Below are 25,465 nucleotides of genomic sequence, written 5' to 3' on the forward strand. Positions count from 1 at the left end.
TTCTCATGTGCTGTTTATTTCCTTTCTGTGAGCATTCTTGTATCAGCTTGGATATTGAAAGTTTTAGATACCATAATGCTAAATAGAAAAAAAAAATAATAATAATATTGTTGTAATGACATTTTCCTCATCATAGAAAAGTGGCAGTTCTCAGTGAAGGAAGGAATAAAAGTCCAATATATGCCTTCTGATGTCTGCCTTTAGGTGGTTCAAATTATAGAAGCTTTTCAAAAAAGGGCATAAAAAATTGCAGCCTAAAGTTGAGAAAAAGTTAGAAACATAGAAGATAAGCTCTCTAGGAAGTGTAAATCTGAAGCAAGTAAAATAAATTTCCCTAAATTATGCTTTTACATTGGTCTTGCAAGTCACTGGATTCTTTCTCACTCAGATATTTCTAATAGGCCATTGCTAATGTTCCATCAGATCACTGTAAATGTGAGCAATCAAAGCCTGCCTTTCTGTTTTTGGCTTTCTTCAGTTGTGCTGTGCTTTCTTACGAGATTAGAAGCTCATCATTGTATATATTTTCCTTCCTTCTTTGTGAAAGCTGTCAGTCCAATATTTGGGTTAAGGTTATGATTTGGAGGAAGACATTATTTATTGTTAGGGGGGAGAGAATCTATTCTTTTCTGACCGTGCTGCAAACATCTTTTGTTACAGCATTTTTCTGTCATGATTTTTCAACCCCCCTGGAGAACTAAAACAAAAAGACAGTGGTCTGGCATTTCTGGCATTAGAGATATGAAGTCTGTCTGTGTTACACATAGCTTTGGCACATTTCTGGGCATTCAGGGAGTTTTTCATTATGTTACTTTTCTTAGTCCTAGGATAGTGAAGGATAGAAGTGTTTTACTGCATGGTAACAAGTGTTTTTCTTGTTCCAGGAATGTGCAATACTTGTCCTAAATCTGTTTTAAACAAATAAACAAAAAAAAACCAAAAAAACCCCAAACAAACAAAACACAAAACAAAAACAAACAAATAAAAGTCATGTGTTTTATAGGAAAAGCTTAGTGACACAGGTGTGATCACATCACTGGCTTGTTCAAGACTGCATCAGAGGAAGAGGATTTAGCTGTAACTTCACAGAGTAAAATAGCTTGCCTCATCAGCAGAAAGCTGTCATGGCGTGACAAAAAACTATGTCTTGCAGCTATGAAAAATCTTGAAATTCTTACTTACATATTTTTGACCTTAATGAGAAACAGGTTTATAATTCAAAATGGTAATTCATATTCAATAATGTAATTGTAGAATATGTAAGTAAAAACCCTTTCCTTGAACCAGATAGTGACTTACAGTATTTATTTTAAAATCCTCAATCAGTTTACCATGTGTTCAGTTTTTAAGAATATTAGGACTAGTTTTCTGTTTTCTATACCAAAACCAGTTTGTATGTGTATATATATTTAAAAATGAGAGCACTGCTGCTTGTCCAAATGTGTATGTTGTAGCTAAGACTGGTGCTTACTAGTCTCAGAGCACTACTTCAAAATCAGCCAGGCTTGTAATTTTTTTATATGTTAATAAAAATTAAATGTACTCTATGATCTATAACCAGGATAAATCCAGTGACTTGATCTGAGTTTTCTGAATTATACTAGCTTCTCCTCGTTTACCAAAGAGAAAAATTTAGCAGAGACTAGCTAGCAGAAAATGGGATAAGGCAGGTGGGACAAAATTTAAATGTTCTACAGCCACTTCGAAGATCAAATATAAAAAAAGCAAAAAGCCAAATCAGAAAGCCATGCTCCCTGACCTAACTTTGGAATTCAGAATATGGGAAAAATGCAAAAATGGCCTAGGAATTTCTCTGTGCCATGTCTTTGAGAGAGACCAATCTGTGTGTATATACAGCACATAATTTTTCTACTTTATTTTCAAATGTGGTAAAACAACTCAGCTAAGAAAGCATGCTAAAAGGCTTTTTTGAAAAAGAGATCTTCAAATTATGCTTAATCCCAGTCTGCTTAAATTCTGGTTAAACCAAGTGAGCATAAGTGTGTCTGTAGGGCTCAGCACAGACTTAAGTGTTTCGTCAAATAGAAAGACTTAAACAAGTTTTACATGTGTTTAAATGTTCTGATCTGCCATCATCTACTGAGTACCTGTATTCTAAGTCTAGTAAAAACCAATCTGTTAGGTTGGAGATGCAGGGTCAAAGGTGTTTGGCTTTAAGTTCTTAGGTTCTCTTCACATTCTGTAGCAATAGGCTGCCTTTGCAGTATTAAAAAGCAGAAATGGAATCCTGGCAAAGTGTGTGGTATTCCTATAAACTGCTACCCTCAAGACTTCCCAACTGAAATGTCATCATCAAACATCCATGTTTACAAAGCTAAGTACAAAATAAGTTAATGAGTGAAAATAGAAGAATTTAAAATCCATTTTCAGCCTCTTTGACATTTAAATACTTTTCTAAAGTTTAGGGAGTTATCATTTCACACAGGCATTAGAGTAGTTGGTGAAGCTCAGTGTAAGCAAACAGTCCCACTGAATTGCTTGGAAAAAAGGGGTGAAGGGTTGGCATGGAGTTGGGAGTATATTCACAAGAAACTTGAAAAATATAATAATTTTATAAATAATTGCACTATTCCTTTAAATATTAAAGTGATAAAATTATACCCCTTATTGAATGTTCCTGCTGTGTGTTTATGTGTATGTACAAACGTAAGATGCAGTACACACAGAGCAGTGTGTGTGTGTGTGTTTATGTACACACATATATTTGAAAATCCCCAAATGGGTATGTGGGGTGTTTTCTTACAAGTTAAAATTCACTCATTTGAGCACATTTCATCTTCTCCTTGTCCTCCCACTGTCCTCCCCCTGATATTTTCTTGCTTTCATGTTACCAAATGAAATTTATCTATTCCAAGAAAGGAGCAGTATCAAAAGCAATGATGATTGCTTTACAGAAGTAACATAGCTGTCAAAAGTATTAATAATTTGATGAATACATGAGTTATTCATTTACTTTTGGCCTCTGAAAGTAAAAAATTGTGATTATTCTGAAGAAGGATTTCCTGCTATTTTTAATGGTAACAATTTCCAGACTAAATAGGCACAAAAGTTGAGTTAGGAGCAAGACATTTAGGATATTTTATTTAGAAGTAAGTGGTTCAGATGGATAGCTATTGTGAAGTGTAGTCATTTCACTGCCCCCAGACCTGTTTGTAGCTGCTGTTGATCATTAAAATTTATAACAAATTTCCCAGCTGCTGATGCTGTTAACCAAAGTAATAGCCTGTTAAGATGTAATTGGACTCTCCCTGCATCCTCCCTTGCAACGTTTTGAATTCTGTTAAACTTTATTAAACTTGTGACACCCTGTGGCAGTGGTGAGCCATTGCGTATTATGCACATGGCAAAAGATGTATTTTGGACACCCTTTGGTGGTGTAGCCTTCACTTGTCAAAACTAAAGTGACTGCAGATGACTTTTGGTCTCCCAGAAGAGACACTCCCCTCAGAGGCAGGAGTAGAAGTCATGCTTATTTGCAGCATTCTGCATTTTACAAGTAAATGTATTTGCTGGACCAAGCAGACACGCTGTGTTTTGACAGTTTCGGTTTGAAACTGCCTCTTCATCTCTGATGTTTCTGAAACAGCCATATGTCTGTCTGCGTGCACAGCAGCAGTCCAAGAAGCAGCAAGGGGAACAGCAAGGACAAGAAAATATTTCTGAAAGGCATGTTCTTCACTGAACTTTGTTTTTTCATAAACAAAGTTATTTCATGAAGTTACTGTTAGCAATACTTATACTATCAACTAATTGAGTGAGGTAGCTAAGACAGGCAGTGTTACATGGACTTTCAGATCATTCTATTTACAGTGCTCTTCAGGGATTTGTGAAGGAGATGGTTACAACCACTTGGTTGTGTACTGGCAGGGTTCTTGTGAACAACTCTTAACCTATCCTGAAATATTCGCCGTAATGTTTGAACCTCTCCACTATAAAGAAAAGTTTGCCTCCCTAAACTGTGTTTTGCTGAAGCGCATTAGTTTCTGAAAGCACTGTATTTTCATCTGCCAATAACTATTTACTGGTGTTTTAATGATTTTGTGAACAATGTTAACTGGTATTTTACTTTTTGATCTGTCAAATTGGATTTGTGCTTATGGTTTTAGATTAAGTACTGATTTTTTTGTTAAAATCATTTTTTAAATAGTTCATAGAGTTGAGTTTTTCTGAAGCTTTTTGAGTGTCTAAAGATTATTAATCACAGATTTTTTTTAAATTAGCTGTCTTATTTCTAGCATGGTTTCTTTTGCAGATGGCTTTTGAAAGCTCTCTGTATTTAAAACCCTAGCATGGATTTATAATGGCTTTGAAATATTTTTCAAGGTGGCAGGATAGAATGAGTGTGACTTGACTATGTAATCTCTAACTGAGGCCAAGGGTTCCTTTTACATAATCCCATCATTCTTACACTGTGTTAGTGCAATAGAGGGACTAAGTGACCAATGGTTGTAAAAAAATTATGATAAACCAATTCCTTATAAATTGGATTGTAATATACAAGAAGTTGTTTTTGAAGAGCTTTGTTATTGCAAATTTGAATGCACTTCTCTTTTTTTAATTGTTGTCTACTCTTTTTGGTTACAGATGACAATTAGCCAAACATTATCTTGAAGCTGAAATAAATAAATAGCGTTCATGTTCCTTCCATTAATTTTTGCAACCTGCTAGCAGAAACTGAAGCATCCACATCCTGTAAAATCACAATAAATAGTACTCTAAATAGTATGTTGTGTTTGCTCTTCCACCATAAACAAAAAAGATTACTGTTTTCTAGTGTAACTGTAACTGTAAGGCGAAATGTAAAATATTTCATATGTATGTTGATAGTCCCTTTAGTCATGCATCATAATTTTTAGCTTAGTTTTAGACAAAAGTCTACAGTGCAATTTTCATTGTGCCTCAGTCTTAACTGACTTTAATATAAGTTAGTTCTGCCAGATCATTACTGTGAATCTCACATTATCAGTACATTGAAAATTGTCTAAAGAAAAGAAATCCACATGAACCTTGAAAATCAGTTCTACAAAGGTGATTGAGTATTTGCTTTTTCTTTAAAGATCAAACTTCCTCTAATAATTCCCATATAATCCCTGTGTAGTTAAACAGCATGGTAGTCATAACATGCTTGAAATGTATGCAAGGCCCAAAAAAGTTTTAATTCTCAATAACAGAAGGATCAAAGGACTTCACTGACACAATTTTATTTCAAAATAAAACATGATACAGACATAAATGTTAGTATAAGTAAAAGGCTTTTTTTACCATACATTTTAGATATTTTATGTTGTAGATTAAAATCAGTTCTCCTTACTTTAACCAGAGAAAGAAGTCTTGAACACCTTCATAGTCCCAAAAACAAATGTTGGGGTTTCAGTTTGTTCTCCAGTTGATGTCTGTACTGAAGAGCAGTGCTTTGAGGAAAGGGAGGTAGGTGATCTATCACCTGCAGCTTCATTCCCTCTGTGCAGAAATAAAGTGTCTATGGTTAAAAATGTGCTTTGATGTATTAAAAATTACTGTCAGCTAAGGGATCTTTATGTTTTTTAATTGCCATGTAACTCAAGTAACTGTGTTGCTTTAGGTTGCTGAAAATAAGGAAAGCTGTAATATCCCATTAGCAATTTGAGTGAGTTATAAAGACAGATGTGTGGCTTTTGCCTGAAATTTGTCTTTTGAGAACAAGTTGTGTGGGCTTGCACAATTGGCTTCTGGTCTTTAGATGACTCCTGTTAAGACGAGCTAAATCACAAATTACTTCTGGATGTGGACTTTAATCAATGTCCCATTTTGGTTCATTTTAAATTACATGCTATGTTTGTAGAAAGTTTCCATCCACTTTTTACAGGCTGCTGTTCTTAAATGTCAAACTACAAAATAGCTTCTGCTGTGGTGAGGTGTATTTTGTCCCAATTCTTAGAGATTTTAAATTTCTTGAAGTGTACCATATCATTAACATTGACATATTCTCTTTTTCAAGTTAATTCAGTGCCAAGTTTACACTTAATATTTAAATTAAATACCTCCTATCAGACATTCAGAAAGCCAGCTTTCAATATTGAAGGTGTGAAGTGATTCATCAGTGTGGAAGTTCACTTTACTGTTGATGGCCAGCAAAATATTTTTCTCTGCTTTACCAAAGAATATACCATATATGCAGTTGATTAATTGCCAGATTTTGTAGTCTAGTTAGGTTTTTATCCTGCTACAGCTAAATGCTTTTAAGTAATTGTAATGTGTGAAAACAGTGCTAACAATTCCCAGGTAGAAAATTATTTGCCAGGAAGAGAGGAAAGAATATTAATTGCTTGCAGCACAGTGATGTCTTTCCGGCAGATAGGTCTTTTAAAATTTTTTTTCTAATTTTCCAAGCTAGGTCTTCATCTGCCTGTCAATTTTCCTTTGTAGTCTGTTTGAAAAATAGCTGATGTTTAGCTTCCTATATTCTTCAGGCAGAATATTACGCTTGTTTGATAAGGGTTTTCTTAAATCACTCAAATTTTAAATAGCCAAACTATGCAGTAATTTGGATAGTAATTAGTGGTTGGTGACTGGGCCCTTCGAAGCTGGTAAAACATGCTGGCTTTTTTAATAATGTAACTGCTAGTAATGGAAACTCAATCTGGGAAAAAAATGGATTTTCATTTTTCATTATATTTAACATAGAAGACATATAAAATATTATATATTCAATATAGTAGAAGTTTCTTTTCTCTTGGGTAAAGGGTACTGGTTTTAGTATCCAAAGACAGTACATTCCTGTTTTTATAGCAGGTCAAAAAAAAGGATACAGCACCTTTTCCATAGTTAATGTAAATTATTTGCCACTTGGAACTACTGGAAATTTCAGATCATTCAGGACAAACAGCACTGAACCGACCTTGCCTGGGTTCAGCTTGAGCTTTCCCTTGAAGTTGAATGGAGCAATGCTTCACAAGGAAGCCACAAATCTTGAATCTTTTTAGCAACAGAAACAACATTTCTATGTTCAAAAAAGATTTTCTGAATGATTTGGTGATAAATGGAAGATGAGTAAATTGATATACAGAATATCATTTCAGTTTGATGTCATCAGTTCATCTAGTTATATTTGTAAAATCCATGCAATATGCTTTTCTAGTGCTGATTAACTAGTTTTCTATGCTGTTGTGTTTAACATGCACTTTTTTCTTTTCATCCTGCTATTTTTCCAGAATTTCATCTCCTCTCTCCCAAATTTTCTTCTCTCTCTAGCTATTTTCTATTAGGAAATAAAACACCTGTTCCAGTTTGAACACAGTTTTGAACATACCTATAAGATTATTGTGATGAAAGTGAATGCATTCCTGTTTTCATGTTAAAAAATTAAAATCAGTAATCTACTTCTAGTAAGTAGAAGTTTCAGCTTGTTCACTTGGCCAATCCAGAAAATAACTATTGCCTTTCTCTTAGCTTGAATGTTTGCAACTAAAAAGGAAAAATGAGGCACTTTGGCTGTTTGTGCTGTTTTAAAAAAATGGCAACTTGTGTTGGATTCTGATACTTCAAAATACTATACAGATAAGGTTTTCTCTAATAGGAAAGTTATGGTAAAGCTTTAGAAAACATCACAGGGAAACCCTACTTCAGGAAGTCAGATGACAGGATAGTTCCTAAGCAGGGAGATGGATAGAGAAAAAAATCAATGTAGTGCAGTCCAGGCATTGTAAAGGTTTGTGCAGATAATGTGCAACATGAAGCTGTTTAATTTGTATTCTCAGAGAAGTCCAGAGGTAATCAAAACTAGCTAACACAATGAATTTTGTTAAATTTATTTGGGGGTCTGGGGGGGAATAGTAAAAGCCCTTAAGACTGCTTTGAAGTTTTGCTTGCACACAGTATAGCACCATGATAGCCATCAGATGTAATTGTGACAAAAGGGACTTTGATCTTGGCATTCCAGAGTGGGCCACCTTTTGAGGCAGGATCTCAGCTCTTCTAGCTAACAGATGCTCAGGGAAGGGATTAGCTTCAAATTTACTTCCAGATTGTGCTTGCTTATCTGAGACTTTCTGCATTGTTACTGCATTGACAGTTTGTATTTGAAGACTTAACTCTTTGCTAGCATAAAATTCATGGGGTTTTCTTTAGTTGCATAAAAATTTAATAAAGTAACTGTTCTTAGATAAGCCTAATATATAACTGGGATTGTAGCAGAATCTGTCCAGTGTCTAACATATTTTATGTCTCTTCTCAAAGTACTAGTGGTAAAACTCAGCAAAGTTTGTTTTCACATTCTCAGCACTCATTCCTAGGGTTGTATCTCTCACAAACAAGTCTACTGTTACTTTTCCTATCATAGAGTGAAATTGTTTGTTTCAATGTATGAGAAATGTTTGCTTTCCTTTTTGCTGCATGAAAATATTCAAGTAGTGACCTGCCAGCATCCTATAAGATACATACTTCATTACATGAAAGGTTCCCAAAATTCATGTCAGTGAAAACACAGGTACTAATGGATTTAGGAGTCTTCTCGTGTCTTTGCACTGCTCTGTGGAGGGGCTTGTTACTGCATCCCATCAGCGTCCTATGCTTCAAATTCAGAACTACAAGCTCACACACCTGTACTTACCCTGACTTGTTGGTGGGTTGTAGCGGCCATTGTGGAAAAAGCTTTGTCTACACACTTCACATGGTCCACATGTGTCAGGTTGGGCCCTTCAGTATTATGTTAATTAAATTAATTCAGCACTTAAATGTTCTACCTTGATGCCAGCAAATTGAGAATATACAGCTTATTGTTTTGTGTTAAAACATCTCACTCCCTAGCATTGCTGTAAGCTGTGTGTTGAGGCCAAGAGGCTTGTAGCACATGACATGACAACATCTCTTTCTGAAAATGTCCACTTCTGGTAGCTGATCTTTCTGTCCTCTTCAGCAGGTTTCCTTTGCCTAGTCACTTCTTGCATCACCTCTTCTGAAGGTTATCTGGGATTTGTTTTCAAGTTCCAGTATTGTTAGAGTTTGTAAAGTATTGTTTACTCCTCCAGATAAGGTTCTTTTAAATGGATTTTGAAAGCTACCGTGTCATGGCTTGTTAATGTGTTCAAATAGTGAAATGTTTAATGCATTTTTTGTAGTAATTTATTGTAAAAGATGTGGTATAACACTATCTCTATATTTTCAGCTGAAGAGTCAGCATTTTTTCCACAGGTAATGCAGAAACTCTGTGCAATTCATTTGAGTCTTCTATGACTGTGAAGAAAGTATCCAAATATAAACATAAGCAGTGCTGTGCTTATCTTTCATTTTTCTAGATTTTCTGAAAGCATATACCTCCAAGAATGGTTGGTCTCTTTTAGTCATTTAAATGAAGTGCTGAATGCTGAGCGTGTAAGTGAGGGTGATAAGTATGTGCTTGCTGATCAAAGGAACCAGGAAGAGTGCAAGTCCAGTAATGACTCCAATGATTTTTCGTTATGAAGTCCCCAGGAGCCCTAGGCTTGATCAGACAAGATAATTGTGCTTTGAACATGTGTAAACTCACCCCATTGTCCGTGTTTTCTTCAGATACACCTAGTAGCTCATGAAAAGATAAGCAAAGGTTTTAGAGGTCCTTTCCAATCCTATTAGTTAATGTTTCTAATTTTTCTATTGCTATCCACTGTTTAATTTTTCTTCTTTTTCTCTTTTTGCTAAAAATGCTTTAGAAGGTGTAATGGAGATATATGGAGATATCTCCTCTCTCCCCCTTCCCCCACCGCCTCCATGATCTACTATAACTATTCTTATTTGGTTCTGTGTCAAGTTTTCTGTACTGTGTGGAAGTTTTTAAGACAGAGATGTGCTTGCAATGTATTATGCTAGATGCAGAAGGAGTTCCTGTTCAGTTTTTCACCAATTTCTGGCTACAGAAAGAAATTTAAAGACAATGAGCATGTCAATCTTAGCTTTGTCTCATGGGACCTTGGAGGAAGGCATGCTTTCTGTCAGATTCTGAAATTTGAAAATGCATTGTCATTGTCTAAGACAAGCTAAAAAGTAAAATGTGCTATTCACAGTGATGATTATGGCACATCCTAATATGTGCTTCAATGATCTGATGAAGTTGGGTGTATTTTTAGGGGCTTGGTAGAAGCTACCTGGTGTTCTGGCAAGGGAGGTGTTTCAAAACCAGTTATCTTGCTTTCAGCAGCATCCTATTTAAAGCTCTTCCAAATTCCTTTACCAAATAACCTGTAAGTGCATCTTTTTTGATATTGACATAGCTATAATAGCAAAATATTGTCACTGCATTTGCAGGTACCATTGGAGTGGTCTTGCCCAACAGCCAAAAAAAATCCCTTAAGTCAGTCGTATATGGATCTTGAAGTCTATACAGCTCGTTTGCTCCTAGTTACAAAATAACTGTGGGCTGGTGCAACCCAGTGTCTTGCTGTGTGCGTGGATTCTCCTGCAGCTAAGACAGGGCTGTCTCCCATGGAACAGAGGGCAGTGGCACCACACATCTGTCAGTGTGTCTCTCTTCCTTTCCTCATCCACATCCCTGGGGTTGCTCAGCAGGGTGCAGTGCTTTTCTGAGCAATAGCAGGCTGCAGTTGTGGTGGTCCACTGACATCTCCGTGTTTGGAAGGACAATCATCATCTGCGTGCTGTGCTGAGGTGTGTTTTTGCAGTGCTGTGATGGGTCATGTTCTCTCTTCTAGCAATGCAGTCAAAAATTGAACATTGAGTCATCCAGCTGATTGCCATTATAGAGTTGTGTTTACGCTGAGTTCCAGAATAATTGTGTCAAATAATGAAAATGAAGGCAGCCTTCTAGTCAGAGACGTAGGTTATATTTATGATCAGCATCTGATTTACAAAAGAAAGAATGAGATACTGTTTAATTTTAACCAAAATAACCATAGTGATCATCATATGGGTTTTATATATTTAGACTTTTAGAAAATATAGCATGTATGTGTCCTTAAAAATAAATAAAAATAAAAATTCAGAAACATCAAAAATATTTTTCTCTGGATAGTGAAAGTTGGAGTTAGTGCAGGATTTTCTGGTGTTTTTTATGACTTTGGGATTAGAAAGGTGGAGGACAGTATTAGTTCTTGATACAATTCCTTTGGATTTTGACCAAATATATCTAAAACTGAGTAGTGCTTGCTTCTAGGATGCACTCTTACACTTCCATAAAGAGTTATAAAATTAGTTTTTAATGCAGAGCAAGTTGGAATAGGCATTCTCATTTTCTTCTCTGTCTGCAGAGCTACAGCTGCTGTGGTTTGGGTATTAGCTGTTGTCTCTTCTTTTTCCTGGGTAATGGAAAGAAAGTGATAGTGCTTGGTATTTTCATTTTCATCAGCAAAGGTTGCCTGCCTGCCTCTCCCAGGCAGCTGGAGTTATTAATGTGAGCCATAGCTTATGTATTACTATTATTGCCAACTGCCGTGCTGTGCCTCATTTCTTACAACACTTGGTTAGGAAGGAGTTAAGGCGGACGTTGATTTCTCAGAGGATAAATCAAATTTCAGGTGTCCAAATACTATGAGGAATGAGACACCCATCATTCTCTATTGCAGCCAGGAGGAGTCAGGGGTAACTGAGATCTTCCTTTTTATTCCAGATCTGGGAATTTGTCACAATCACATAGACAGTGAGTGGTAAATAATACTCTGTGGGCTTTGAGCTAAGGATCACGTCATCTGAGGTGATCTTGCTTAACTGTTGTTTGACATGCAAAGAGAAATTTAAGGTAATTTCAGATAAACTCATTTCTTCTTGTTTGCTGCAGTGGCCAGAAGTTGACTCTATATACTTTCCTTATACTTCATCTTATGAGAAATTAATTTTTATTTATCTTTCACTAGTGTGACTTATGCATCAGTATGGCTATCAACTCCATTTGGGGAATTCTTTAACTTTATTTAATAACCTAAGTACTTTAAAAAGTGGCACAAATGACACACTTCAGTGTCCCTACCATAGGAAATGGTCTTTGCAGTCTGTTTAACAGAGTGTAAAGGGGAAGTCAGTGAGTCAATGCGCAGCTCTGTTCATTGGTTGAACTTCTTCTGTTTGAAGATAACTTATACTTAGTGGTTTCTAATAAAACATTGAAGTGTGGGTTCATGTTTTCCTGTGTTAAAAAAGAGAAACTGAAAAAAAACAACTAACCAAAATCTACCTTAATTTAATAAAAATGTGGCAGAAAACTGCTTAATCAAATATCAGACAAGTGACAAGAATTAGATTCTGTAGCCCTAATGGATTTCTGGCAGGAGCTAGACATAATAATTAAACTAAAACCTTGGAAGGCATTTTATTTTGGTCTGTTTAAGCACAGCCTGCCATTTTAAATTGTTATAAATAAAAAGCAGAGCACATTTAATTTGAGAGTTGATAATTATTCTGCAGCATTTCTGTAGTGTAGATAGAACTATCGTGTTGCCAAATGTTGATTCTCCACTGCATGCAGTCTTCAAAGCTAATTCATGTCCTGCACTGTTTTTGTCAGCAAATCAATACAAGTCAGGTTTTAGGTTTGACAAGTAGTTTTCTTGTAATGCCACAGGAATGGCATCACAAACATACAGTTTATGGTTCTGTAAAACATGTCTTTGATAGTCTCAACAGTGATACTGCTTTATCAAAGAGGAATTAAAGGCAGAGAATAAGGATGGGATGGGATGGAAGAAACCTGCAAGTTAAATTTTCTCTGAGCTGACAGCACAGAGAGTAGCCAGTGCAATAGCATTGTTAGACAGTGCTAGGATGTTTTCTGACTTGATAGCCTGAAGAGGAGCAAATGCTTCAACTTTATTCTTTTACAATGAAAGAAAGGCATAATTATATAGTGATGCTGGAGGCTTTCAGCTACTAGATGAGTTCAGTAACTTACCCATTAAGACAGAAGGCGATAGGGTATCATTTAAACTATGAGTTGTAACTCCCCAAGCTTGGAAATGGAAATATTCTTGCAGTGAAAAACTCTGCATCATGCTTTCAGAGTTTATAAATTCATAAAGAAGTGGCAGTTTAGGACTTCTTTTAAAAAAGGAAAAACTTCTATACATAAAGACCAGGCTGTATGAGTGGTAGCAACTTAACATGATTTATCTACCCTCCCCTCATATGCACACTGGGTGGTCTATGCCCTTGATTTGCTGTTGGCATGAGATGAGCAGAGACTCCTTTATTGTTGCATCAGTAATTAGAAAGGAAAATTAAAATATTTGAAAGATTACTAAAAATTGTCTTGCAAAACACAGTGCTATTATTTGAAGTTCTGGTAGTTTTCTTGCAAATGGAATCTGGAAATCTCTTGGCTGCAGACTTGGATAGGTAGAGTTTGTGCATGTTTGGTGAACCTGGTTCCCAGTTCCATCCTCAAGGCCTCACAGAAAGAAGCCATCAACCTCTCCCAGATCCTAGGCAGAATATTGCTGACTATTCAAGGTTGAATATTGAACTTACCACACTTCAGGTAAGTGTGATTTGAAGTGGCAGAATTACATTTGGGAAAGTAAAAGGGGGTTTTGTGGCAGGGGGTTTTTTTATAGCAGCTGTATGAAGCTGCTCAGAAGTGTGGAGTGATCGAAGTAGTCCCAGCAGAGATGGATTATTGGAAAAATGCAAGGGAGGTGGGCAAAGCTGCCTGATAGATTGCAAAACCATATGATTAATTATACTGATCACATGCATATGGCCCCCATATAACTAATGTATATTTGTGTGCAGAGATTTATCCTCCCCACCACTTTTTGTAGTAAAATTCAGAGCAGTGAATTAGGAACGATACAATCAGATATAAAAGGATTTAGAACTGTTTAGGTGACTGGGCCAGCAGCTGGCAAACGTGGTTCACTGTGGAAAAATGTAAAATAATTAGTCTGGGAGCAAGAAACCAAAGGAAACACAGTGTGTGCTGCAATGGAACAATCATTCAGCACACTGACTAGGAAAAGGATTTGAAGGTTATTGTGGAAAAATCATTGAAACCATGGGGCTTATGCACAGCTGCAAGAAAGCAAGTTACTAGGTTGTATCAGAGGGATAAAATACAAAATAAGAGGCGATACAGTTACAGGAGTGTTAGGCTCCATCTGGAATACTGTATAGAGTATTGGTCAATGTGCCACACAAGAAATATAATGTCTGGGAAAGAGTGAAAAAAAGCAGTAACAGAGATAAATATTTTATGTGTTATGTAAAGATTAGGGAAGATGATCTAGGAAAACATATATATATATATATATATATATATATATATATATGTATGTCCTTCTCTTTGTCCAAGATTGCAATTTGGGAGTAATCTTAAAAATGAGGAAATAGAACTGTATATAAAAAAGTGGTAAGGATCTGGAATAAATTATTTTTTCAGAAAGTCTGTTGGAACACAAAATATACATAAATTCTATAGACTTCATAAAAAGAATTAAAGGGAATGACAAATGAGATAAATTTGTGGTTGAGGTTTTTAAATTTGAAGGCAGGCAGATTAAGCTGTTTCCCTTTCCACCCTTCTTAAAGGTTTGCAACTTGAATGATCGTAATTTTCAGACTTATTACAGCGTGTAGTGAGGAGGGTACATGGTTTTTATGTATGAATTATGATTTTTCTGTCTGCTAAGACTAGTTTTAAGTATATTGGGGAGCTCCCAGATTCTTCATGTTGTGTATTAGGAATAATAAGCTGTTCATTCTGCTAGCACTTTTCTGAATTTCAGAGACCTGCAGCTAGAATATGAGGCTGCCTGTCTATTGCTTCTGCAGTGTCATGTCAGGATAATGATGCACATACACAGTTTGCCACAGGTTTGGAAATGTTTTAGAGATTTGCTGTTTTGTCAGTCCTGGTTCTTCCATGGCATTTAGAGATTGTGTAAGTGGCAAAATTATAGTTAAGATGAAAAAATATGCAAAAGCAAGTAAACTATTTTAAGTAATAAAACTCCCTTTTATCAGGATTCAACACTTGGGTGAGTGGGATGCTCTTAATATCTAGCTAGCTGCTGCAGGAGCAGTAAGACAGCATGTGAATAAATGAGAGATAACTCTGTGGACTTCAGTTCTGTGAAGAAAATTAGCTGTCTGCATCTTTGGATCTAAACCAAATGCAGCAGGTCACTGGACTGAAGTTTGAGAAAGCAATTTGTCAAAATTGGTGTAAATTGCTAACTTCTCCAGGAAACCTTTTCTATTTTGATACCCTGCTTGGAAAATTTTGGAGTTACTTGGTTCCTACTACTTCTCTGGTGTCACATAGTTGCGACAATGAGGACAGTTCTCCTGTAGACTTTGTATTTGATGTGCTGGGCCATGTCTCTCTCAGGACATCCAAGGAGGTATGCAACAGAACCCAGATGTGATTTTACTTTTTTAGGTAGATATTCCTGAGACTGCAACAGACTGCCTCTGAGGCAGGCACCCAAATTCCATGTACATTACATATACATTACCAAGGGAGTGGAGGAGCTCCAAAGGGGAGTTATGAAGCCTGGGAGCTTTGTAGACAGCAAAGTGGAACTAGTGTGAGTGGCAGTACTGCTTCTGCTGTTAACTCTGAATGGCAATTTAGTGCACGTTGGAAAGTAGCCTCTCTTTAATTTAGGTAGCTTCTGACAGCATTCAGAAGGACTTCAAAATTGAGTGTAAACCTTTATATCTGCATCTCTCTTCAGTTTTTCCTCATATATCATGGCTTCTAGACATACCTATTACTTTCAGTTTTCCTTCCCTTTTTGTTTCCATCATCAAAGTCACCTCACTGAAGGAAGTGATCTTTCTGGAGTCAGTGGAATCTCTGCAGTTTAGACACCATAAATGTATTTTGTTATTAACACCCCTCCCAATTAGTGCTTGAATTCTGGAAAAAAATATCCCAAAGATGTATTTTAAAATGTTAATCTTTACTAATTAAACAGAATCTGATTTTCAACCATATTGCTTTTGACATGCTTTTGATAACATAATTTCAGATTATTTCCAACATCTAGAGAGTGACATGCATAATCATTAGACCTAAGTCTGAAGAGCTTCAGATGTTACCTTAAAAACAGTTTGGCAATAATAAAACTGTTCTAGCTGGATGGATGAAATCATTGACATGTGAGAAACTAGATCAGTTTTGAGTAAAACTATGTATAGTTTAATTTGAAATGTGCAGCTGCAGTTTTGCAGAAAACAAAATATATAGCAGGCACAATGCTTATATTCAGCCTGAAGTTAAAGCATTTTTTTCCAGCTATCAATTTACAGCTTAAGATAATGGATTTTGGCAGTGTGCAGAGCTATTAAGTAATGTTTATTAAAATGGATAAGAAAGGACTTAAGAGGTGGCCTGTAAAAGAATTTTTGAAGGGCTGGTTAATGAAATAAAGAAATAGCATTTTCTCCTAGAAGTAAAGGTTTATATCCCTGGAAAAGTCATTAATGAAAAAGATTGTGGTGATATCATCTTATTATTTAATGCAGTTTATGAAATTATATGGAAACTGTACTTAGGATATTTTTTCATCTCTGCTGTGAGACTGAAGTGTGTTAAACATCTATACTAGAGAGAGAAATAATTATATTTAAGTTTGCCTCCATCACAAAACTAGCATACATTTTGACATGACCTTAATATTCCCAGGGTCTATTATCCATTGTGCAGTTCTTCAGAATAGGCAATAGATGTGTGAAACTCCATGCCAAAAGTCATTAAAGCATTAGAAGTTTGCATGGACTCTAGGAGATGTTGGGTAAGTGCCAAGGGCACTTACATAGCCAAGGGTTGTTAAATGCATAGAAACCACATCCAGCTCAGGATGTCCCTGAGCTCAAAATAAATTTATACTGAGAGAATATTTTTATTCCTTCCTAAGCATTTGCTTCTGACCAATGCTTGCATTGATGCATACACACTACAACTGGATTTTTAGTACTATGTCCAGCTCATTGAGATGCTCTGACATTGCAGCCACACACCATAAGGAAAGAAAAATCATGTTGGATGAGGTGGACCTTTGGTCTGACCCAGCACAGTCACTCCTCCTTTCTTCTGAGATCATTTTTGACCTAATTCAACCTTAAATGTTTTCCAAATACTTTCAAGATAGGACCAGACACGTGCACGAGTTCAGTTCTGAACACGAGCTTAAGTCTTACAGTGTGTGTATGCATTTACCAGCTTTTCTGAATAGAAGTGCTTTTGAAATCTGTAGATCTGCTAACAGGCCACAAAACTGACTGCCAAGTTGAGGCTATGGAGCCTTGGGCAGAGGGATGCTAAGGCGCTTTTTCTGCAGTTAGAAGCAGTATCAGTGTAATTGCCTTCAATGAATGTGTCTCTTTGCAGGAAGGGGTGCCCCATTTTTCACTGCAGGGGCTCCCCAAAGACTGCATGCCTCAGTGGACGTGATGGCAAGGAGAGTTTGAGCTTGACAGAGCCTGTGCCCTAGATGCAGTGGAGACCTAAGAAATCTGCATTTCTCTTCCATTGTCTTTCAAAGTGAACAAGGTTTTTCCTGAGCACAGTGAGAACCGCCCTGTAAGTGGTTTCTGTCCATCTCTCCACTGCTTTCAGTGTTGCCCCCAGAATGAACCTGTGGTCTCTGCTTGATGATTAGTGTCAGCTAGAAATCAAGTCATCCATTTGTGCTTTCAAACCTTTGATTATTCTGGTGGCTAGTGAGCCTTCTCCAGCAGAGCAGGAGAAAACTAACATGCATTACTTTTAGTTTACAAATTGACAGTCTCTCTTAAAAAAATGTACACATACCTAAGGTCTTATGATGTCTGAGAAGTAATTTTTTGTTGACAGAAAAGAGTTTGAACAAAGCATTTATTTGGCTCTGTCTGGGTTTTACATAATTTCATCCTTCTTGAATTAAATGTCACAAACTATTACACTGAGTCAGAGATAAAGATAATCTTAAAAATTTTGAAGAGATGGAGAGAGAATTGCATCAGATAGAGTTTTGAACCTCCCAAAGAAATGTAAGGTTTGTGCTAATAGCACAGTGCGCTTCCAAGAATATGGCAGATTTGATAAATGAAGCAACACTGATAACTACGGAGGTCTTGAAAAAGAAAATCAACACGTGCTTGCTGACCTGTTTAAATGGTACTACAACCTCTGCAAAAGCTGTTTAAGGTGCAGCCTGGATGGCTGAAAACAACTTTATCTCTGGTGCAGAGGAATGTAGCACAGAGAAGTGGATGACCTACTAGGTGTGGGGTTTTCCTAGATTCAGATGCTGAGAGAAGAAAATTTTGGTTCTGGTTGTGACCTTGCAGTCTCACTGAGGGTGCAGCAGTGATTGACTTTGAAGGGAGGATTGAGAAAACATACTTGAACTTTCATTATAGAAGAAAAGTAAAAAATGAGAGAGTGGAATATATAAACACTGGTAAAAACGAAGGGTCAATATGACTCTGCTGTTATCAGGAATACACTGGTTTTGCTCTCTAATAGCTGCAATTAAAAGAAATATTTTTCAGTGTTACTCTATTCACAGAGTTTAATACTGAATTCAGCTTTTAGGATAACTCTTGAAAATTCTAAATGGAAAAGTGATTTTATGAATTTCTCTGATATAAATCTACTATTCTGAACAATCATCTCCTTGATGTTCAGTGTAAAGGAAGTAAATACAGTGTGTGTATAAGTTAAATTAATTTAATGAATTCAAATTTCTGTTACCTTCTGCTGGTCCCTTAACTATATCTCATCTGCTCAGTTCTCTGTGGATTTTGTGTTAGGGGCTGTCAAAAACTGATTTTAAACATTCTGATTTACACAGCAATGTGCTGGAACTTTGAAGATTATCCTTTCCAGTTTTGTGTGTGATGCGTTTTGCAATCTATTGAAAATTCAACTATTACACAAATTCTATGATTAAATAATGTATGCTTAGATCAAAGTAAATATGTTCTTTTAAATGGGGGAAATTCTAAGTTTCAGGATTATTTTTTCAAATATTTTGAATTTATTGTGATTTTTTTCAAACTAATGTTGATGAAAATATTTCATTAGTAAATGGGAATAACAGAATTTAAATAAAACTCACTGTGGCTTCTGTTTTTTCTGAACAAGTGGCACAGTGGAACTGTTTTAGCTGTCTCTTTTGAAACAGCCTTTCCATATGTAATTTCTATGTCAAATGGAAATGCTGTAGAAGAAAAATTCTGCATAGGTAGAAAGTTTAAAAAAATAAGCAAGTCTATGAAAAATATGCCCAGCCATTGGAAAATATAGTGTGTTTTAGAACATTCAGGTTTTACACATGACATTGTCACAAGATCAGTGACTCCTACAGAAAACAAATCACTTGTTTAGAAGGGAAGTCAGCAGCTTTATGGAGAAATAAATATAATTTTACAACTTAATTACAGTATAAACATTTCTTGTGCTTGCAATGACTTTGTTGTTATTGTTGTATTAATCTTACAGGACATATGGATATTTGTTTTGGTACCTCCTGGGACCTGCTAAATCCTCTGAGCATAGCTCTGACCACTCTTCTAAAGAGCTTAACTTGTTAACCATTTTTCATTTGTGTGACTAAATGTTTAATAAATAAAGGGGGAAAAAAGGGAATGAAGACAGAAAGAAAAGCTTTAAAGATATTCTATTTTCTTTTCTTTACAAGTTGTTATTCTCTGATTAATTTGCTACTCTGGAAGTTTTATCTAACAGTGTTAGTTCACTGAAATAAAGTGAAGAATTTCACACTTCCCAGCTGCTGTTGAATGCTTTAGGAGGGTTGTTGGTGGTAGTCTTTTCTATGGCAACCTAATCAGTTAACTCCCCTTCACTTACGGCACCTTTTTAAGTACCAGACTCTCTGAGAACTGACAAAATCTCTTGGTATAAAATAGCTAATAATGGGTGTAAAATCAGATAGAATTCTTGAAGAGTAAAAAGTATATTGTGACTTTCAGCTAGGGATTCCTTTCATTTTCAGTTTAGTTCTTTATGCAAAGAACCTGGAGCGTATAGATCTGTCCTTATTTTATTTTGATGGTTTTGGTGGTTTTTTTTCCCCCTTGAATTTGTGTGTGTCTTTATCTTGAAAGATTTGTTATAAAAGGGCTGGAGAAAAGCTTGGAAAACTTAACTTCCCCCTCACACACTTCCAGAGAGTTTTCAAGCTTCTGGGGGAAGGAGTAATATGATTAGTTCTGTAATGTTCACATTATCACAGAAGGGAATTCTGACACTTTCTGAACACAGTTTTCCTGTCTTTCCAGCAATCTGCCACATCTAGGATTCTTAGATATTTTTTCCTCAGGGAATTGTATGTTTTAACTATTGACTACTATTTGGGGTCTTCTTTATTTTAGACAATGATTGATTTTTTTTTTTCCTAAATTCCAGAATATTTTTAACAAATACTTGTGTGGTTACAATGACCTCTTCTGTTTTGTTGTGTTATAATTTTATTGGGGGGGGGGGCGGGGGAAAGGTTGGGTGGTTTTTGTTTGGTTTTTTATTTTGAAAAACCCCACAAACCACAAACTGTAAAGTGTGCAATTTCTTTACCAGTGTTTAATGAGTATTTTGTGGCTTTGCTGCAGAAAGCCATCCTAAGAGTGTGTACAACTGGTGTGCTCACTGGTATGATGTACAGTGACTTGTAACACTGTTAAAAACGTGTGTGGATTAAAACAAGAGCCTTAAAGCACAACCCTGTAGATCGTGCTTTGCATGAAGAATAAACTAAAGGCTCCTGTCTCATTTCAGCCAGCAGAACTTTCTTCCAAGAATCATCACGTTTTTAAATTTGAGTTTTCTTTATGTCAGACCCTTCCAAAAGGGAAACACTGAAATTTGGATAAATTTATAACAGCTACAAGTTTCTTTTAAAGTCTTTGCAGATTGGCTAAACTCATTTACAGAAACTGATGACAGCTATCATATATGATAGTTGGATATTTAAGATTCTAATTTTTTTTTCATTCTTTGATAGTGTCATATCAATGTTTTTAGGCCTTATGTATCTTCTGTTTGGTTTGGTTTGAGTTCTGTTTCCTCTTCTATACAGAAACATAGTTCTTAGTCCAGGAAGATGAAGTCAAAGGGTATTTCCACTTAGGGGGAGCTTGTCTTTGGTAGAGAAGTGATTTTAAATCCATAGGTTTTGTTGCTGCAGGGTTGGTTTTGATCAGTGCCATGGTAGCCTGGTTGGCAACTGCAGCACTGGATGTATTTCTTGTAATGCTGTCTCAGTGTCATGATGAAAATTCCCTGGCAGAGCAAGTACGAAGTACCCAGGTTAAAAATTAACGGGATTTGCGTAATTATATTGGCACACAACGTGTTTCAGGGAGTGATACAGCAATCCAAAGCTCTTCTACATCTACTCTTTTTGGAGGCACTGTGCCATCAGCCACTGTTTAAAACATTTTGGATGTGCAAACATGTTAAGAATAGCGCTTAAACAAGATGGATATTCTGAAATGTGTTTCAAAAACACGCAAGTGACAGTGTTCTCTGATGAGAGAGAGGCAGTCTCTTTCATTGTGTTTCCATTGAAGCACATGCTTTGTGTGTGAAATACCATGCTGGTGGAAGGACTTTGAGGGAATGCTTTTGGCACATTGTTTCAAACCTAGGGTATGCAGAACTCTTGAAAGTGTATGTAAGCATTGACAGAGGCACTTTGAAGTTGTTTTAAAAAGCTTGTGAGACAAATTCTGGTGTGTTTCTGTTCTTTTTTTTCCTCCAATTGTCACTAAACTTGCTACTATCTTAGTTCCCACTCCATTGTATTTACCACTTCTTGCTCAGCCATTACAGAGATTAGAATAGCTATCTTGTTTCTAGTCCCTCTTATTCATACATGAACATGGATATATTTAAATAATCACAACCATTACATGCCATGCCATACATTTGTTAAATTACAAAAAAAAAAAAAAAAAAAAAAAAAAAAAAACCAAAAAAACCAACCACTTGCAAATGTAACCACTTTGCTTTTTACTATGTAACTCTACTGTCTGCTGCATCAAATTAGTTCCCTTATCGTCAGAGTTTCATCTCTTTAAACTTGAGTCTGTACTGCTTTGTTTACCTATTGGAATGTTGCCTCCTCTTATTGTCATCTTCTCCCAGTTTAGGTTTTAAACATGCCTTTCCTTAGGTTCTTCTGCTTAGGTCACTACATCCAGTATTAAATATTTACTCCTTTACATTTTTCCCTATGAGCACTGAGTCCAGAATTTGTCTTGTTCAGAACAAAAGCTGTCTAGCATTCAACCACCTACTATTACAGCAGTTAACCTTTTTTCCTGTTGTTGCAGGACCAAGCATTATGACAGTAAAAACTTTTTAAAGCTATAAATCATCAGGTAAATATATAGCACCATGCAGCTGGCATGAGTTGTGCTGCAAAACTTCCAACAGTTTGAAGTTGCACTTCTCAAACTCAGGCATATATAGTCCCATTCTCAAGGGTGTGCATTTAAAACTGAATCTCATGTAATAAATGGATTATCTCTTGATGTAGTTCAGAACAGATGAAGTAGAGCCTCTATCTGCATTACCCAATCAAAGCAAGCAGTTATTTGAAAGGGCATATGGTTTCCTTCTGCAGCAAAAGTACACTTAAGAGGTAAAGTCCTATCAGCTTGAAAATCCCAAAGATCTGCAAGCTCAGGGTAAGCAAAATCAGATGGCTTAGAGGCTTTCCCAGCTCCTTCTGAGAAGGTGTGCAGAGAGACACTCCATACATCATTTGAATTGAGACGGAGGAGATAAAATAAAGATATTATGGCATTTCAAAACAAGCTTGATCAGCAGGTCAAGGATTTCTGCTGCTTCACTCTCTCGTAAGACCTCATGTGGAGAGTTGCATCCAGCTCTGGGGCCTCCAGTGTAGGAAGGACATGGCCTCCTGGAGTGACTCCAGGGGAGGGGTGCAAAGACGATTGAGGTGCACTGAAGCACCTCTCCTATGAAGCAGCTGGAGAGGGACTTTTTACAAGGGCATGTGACAAGGGGTGGTGGTTCTAAGATGAAAGAGGTCAGGTTTAGATTAGATATTAGGAGGAAATTCTTTACTATGAGAGTGGTGAAGCAGTGGCACAGGTTGTCCTGAGAAGTTGTGGATGCTCCTTCCCTGGAGGTGTTCATGGCTGGGCTGGATGAGGTTTAGAGCAACCTGGTCTAGTGGGAGGTGTTTCTGCCCATGGCTGGGGGTTGGAACCAGATGATTCTAAGGTCCCTTCCCACTCAATCTGTTCTATGATTCTATTATTTTAAAGGCACATAATTAAGCACTGTGTATTGTTTACGCATCCATACATAGTATCTTTCAAAAATATCTAGCTCCTCTTACTTTTAAAGATAAATGTATTTGTGTTCACATTTTAACTGCTCTTTAATGTGAAGTGATTGACTGAGAAAGATCAGTGAGAAGTGGATGTGACACATTTTTCACCCAAGTCTATTGACTGTCAAATACAATGTAATGAGCTCTCCCAGAAAGTTGTATGGACACGTTTCCTGGGTGTGTTGTCTTTGAGGCATCAATGTGGTCCCCCTGCCACTCTGTATGTATTTAGTACTTCTGCACCAGTGTGTTTGAGTGGTGTGTCAGCCTCAGTAGGGGAATGTGTAAGTAGGCTGGTGTGATAACTTGCAAGTAGAGGTGAAAATGTATGGTTTGTTAAATTAATTAACTGGTTCCCTGGCTTGTTAGAGCTTGGGTACCTTATCTGCCTTTCTTATATTCTGATAGGGGAAATGTGCTAATTTCCTACTTTGTTTTAAGATTATGTTTTAAAATGAGCTCTAGTAAGGTAGAAATTCTAGAATTAAATGCTGAAATTAAATCCCTTATAAACTGAGACTGTTTTCTGTATTATCCTCATGTTTGAGTTAATTCTCCATTTGGTATGGGAGCTCGTAACAGTAGATCTGCTCTGTGTGCACAATTTAGTTGAACTCAGTGAAATGCAAGGGGAGGGAGAGAAAAATTAAAACCAGAAATAGCAGGGGTTTAGATGCAAATAAACTCCTCAGCTGCTGCTTCAAACATAACCGTCACTAATTAGTACCAGCACAGCAGAACTGACTGAGCAGCTATTTGAAAGAAAGGAGGGGAGTGGCACCTGTTAGTGCACAGAAAGGGCTTCTTCTAATCTTCAAGTGTTCATATCCAGCCATTAAGAGGAGCCAGACATGAGACTTCTGCATTCTCATTCTTCTCTTGTCTTTACTTTAGCAGTCTGTTCTCTGTCTCAGAAGTAGCTCCTAGAAGGTATTTTTAATCTCTTGCCCTTTTCATATTTAGGGATTTCAAGACTGTTAGGGCTTTTAGAAATGTAGTTGCTTGTTCAGTTTCAGTCACTCAAGTACTTGGAATTGATATCCAGAGAAATATGTTCTCTGTATGAGTTCTGTGCTTCCCCCCCCACCCCAACTTTGTGTCCAGGCTAAGTTTGATTTGCAAGCTCAGAAAACAATGTTTAAAAAAGTAATACAGATCAATTCACATCATCAGAACATTTTGGTTCTGATCTTATTTCTTTAACTTGGTGTTGGTTTTGGTAACTGGTGCATTTCTTTAAGACATGGCTCACTTTCTTTATTGTAAAAGTACCAACTACTTTTGCACATACTTATACAAGCTTTCTTAAATATTATGATTTTGAGCTTTCTGTCAAATTGATTTCCTGTCAAAACTTTTTTTTCTCTATCAATTATTGCATCATTATGAAACTTGGAAGCATTCAGCTCTGAGCATTATTCCCCTGCATTCAGCATGCACGTTAACATGTGCAGCAGAGTTGGAGGTCGAGTTACATTTTTTGTTATTTTGATCATTGCGGAATGAATTGGGTTGAAATTGAAATACATAATGACACTAGTTAACTGCAATATTTTCATCAGTCGTACAGAAATTTGATACAGAGTTGCTAAATCCTTCTGCAAATCTAGTGTGAATTAATAGCTCCAAACCTGAGGCTCACAGAGATCTGGCTGGCACCAACTCGATTTTAATTACATGCACATATTGGTTTAGTTATTATTGTAGCTGGTAAAATGAATGTAACAAGTTAATTCTTTCAGATTAGGAGAAGAAAAAAATATTGATCCTGTTTTCAGATGAGGGGGGAAAAAGAAAATCTTGATTTTTTCCAAAGGAAAAAGAAAGGAAGGTATGTAGATAATAGAAGAAAGAAAGGCAGTGAAAGGATACAAAGAGACATAGTAAGTAGATTGTATGGAAAGGAGTAAAGAAAGAAAAAATTATGTTGGAAAAAATCAACTGGTAAATGCATTGTATTTTATAAGCAGAAAAGATTAAGATAGAAAACTTGAACAGTACAGGTGCATTAAAACACCAAATATTGTGCAAAGGGACAAGAAGTAAAAGTAATGAAAGGGGAAGACATAATTTTTAATGGAAGGGAGAGATAAGTGCATATGATATTTTAGAATAATTTCTCTCCAATAATCAGCAGCATATGTTTGAGTTTGTACTTAAAAATTACTTAG

At 36.4% G+C, this 25,465-nt stretch overlaps 1 protein-coding gene across 1 annotated transcript in view; it reads left to right on the top strand.

Annotated features, from left to right (window-relative positions):
* MICU2 (mitochondrial calcium uptake 2) overlaps positions 1-25,465 on the top strand; it is a 133,810-nt gene that overhangs the window by 41,540 nt on the left and 66,805 nt on the right. The window lies entirely within an intron of this gene.

Source organism: Passer domesticus, chromosome 2 (genome assembly GCF_036417665.1).
Source record: "Passer domesticus isolate bPasDom1 chromosome 2, bPasDom1.hap1, whole genome shotgun sequence".
Classification (NCBI taxonomy): Eukaryota; Metazoa; Chordata; class Aves; order Passeriformes; family Passeridae; genus Passer; species Passer domesticus.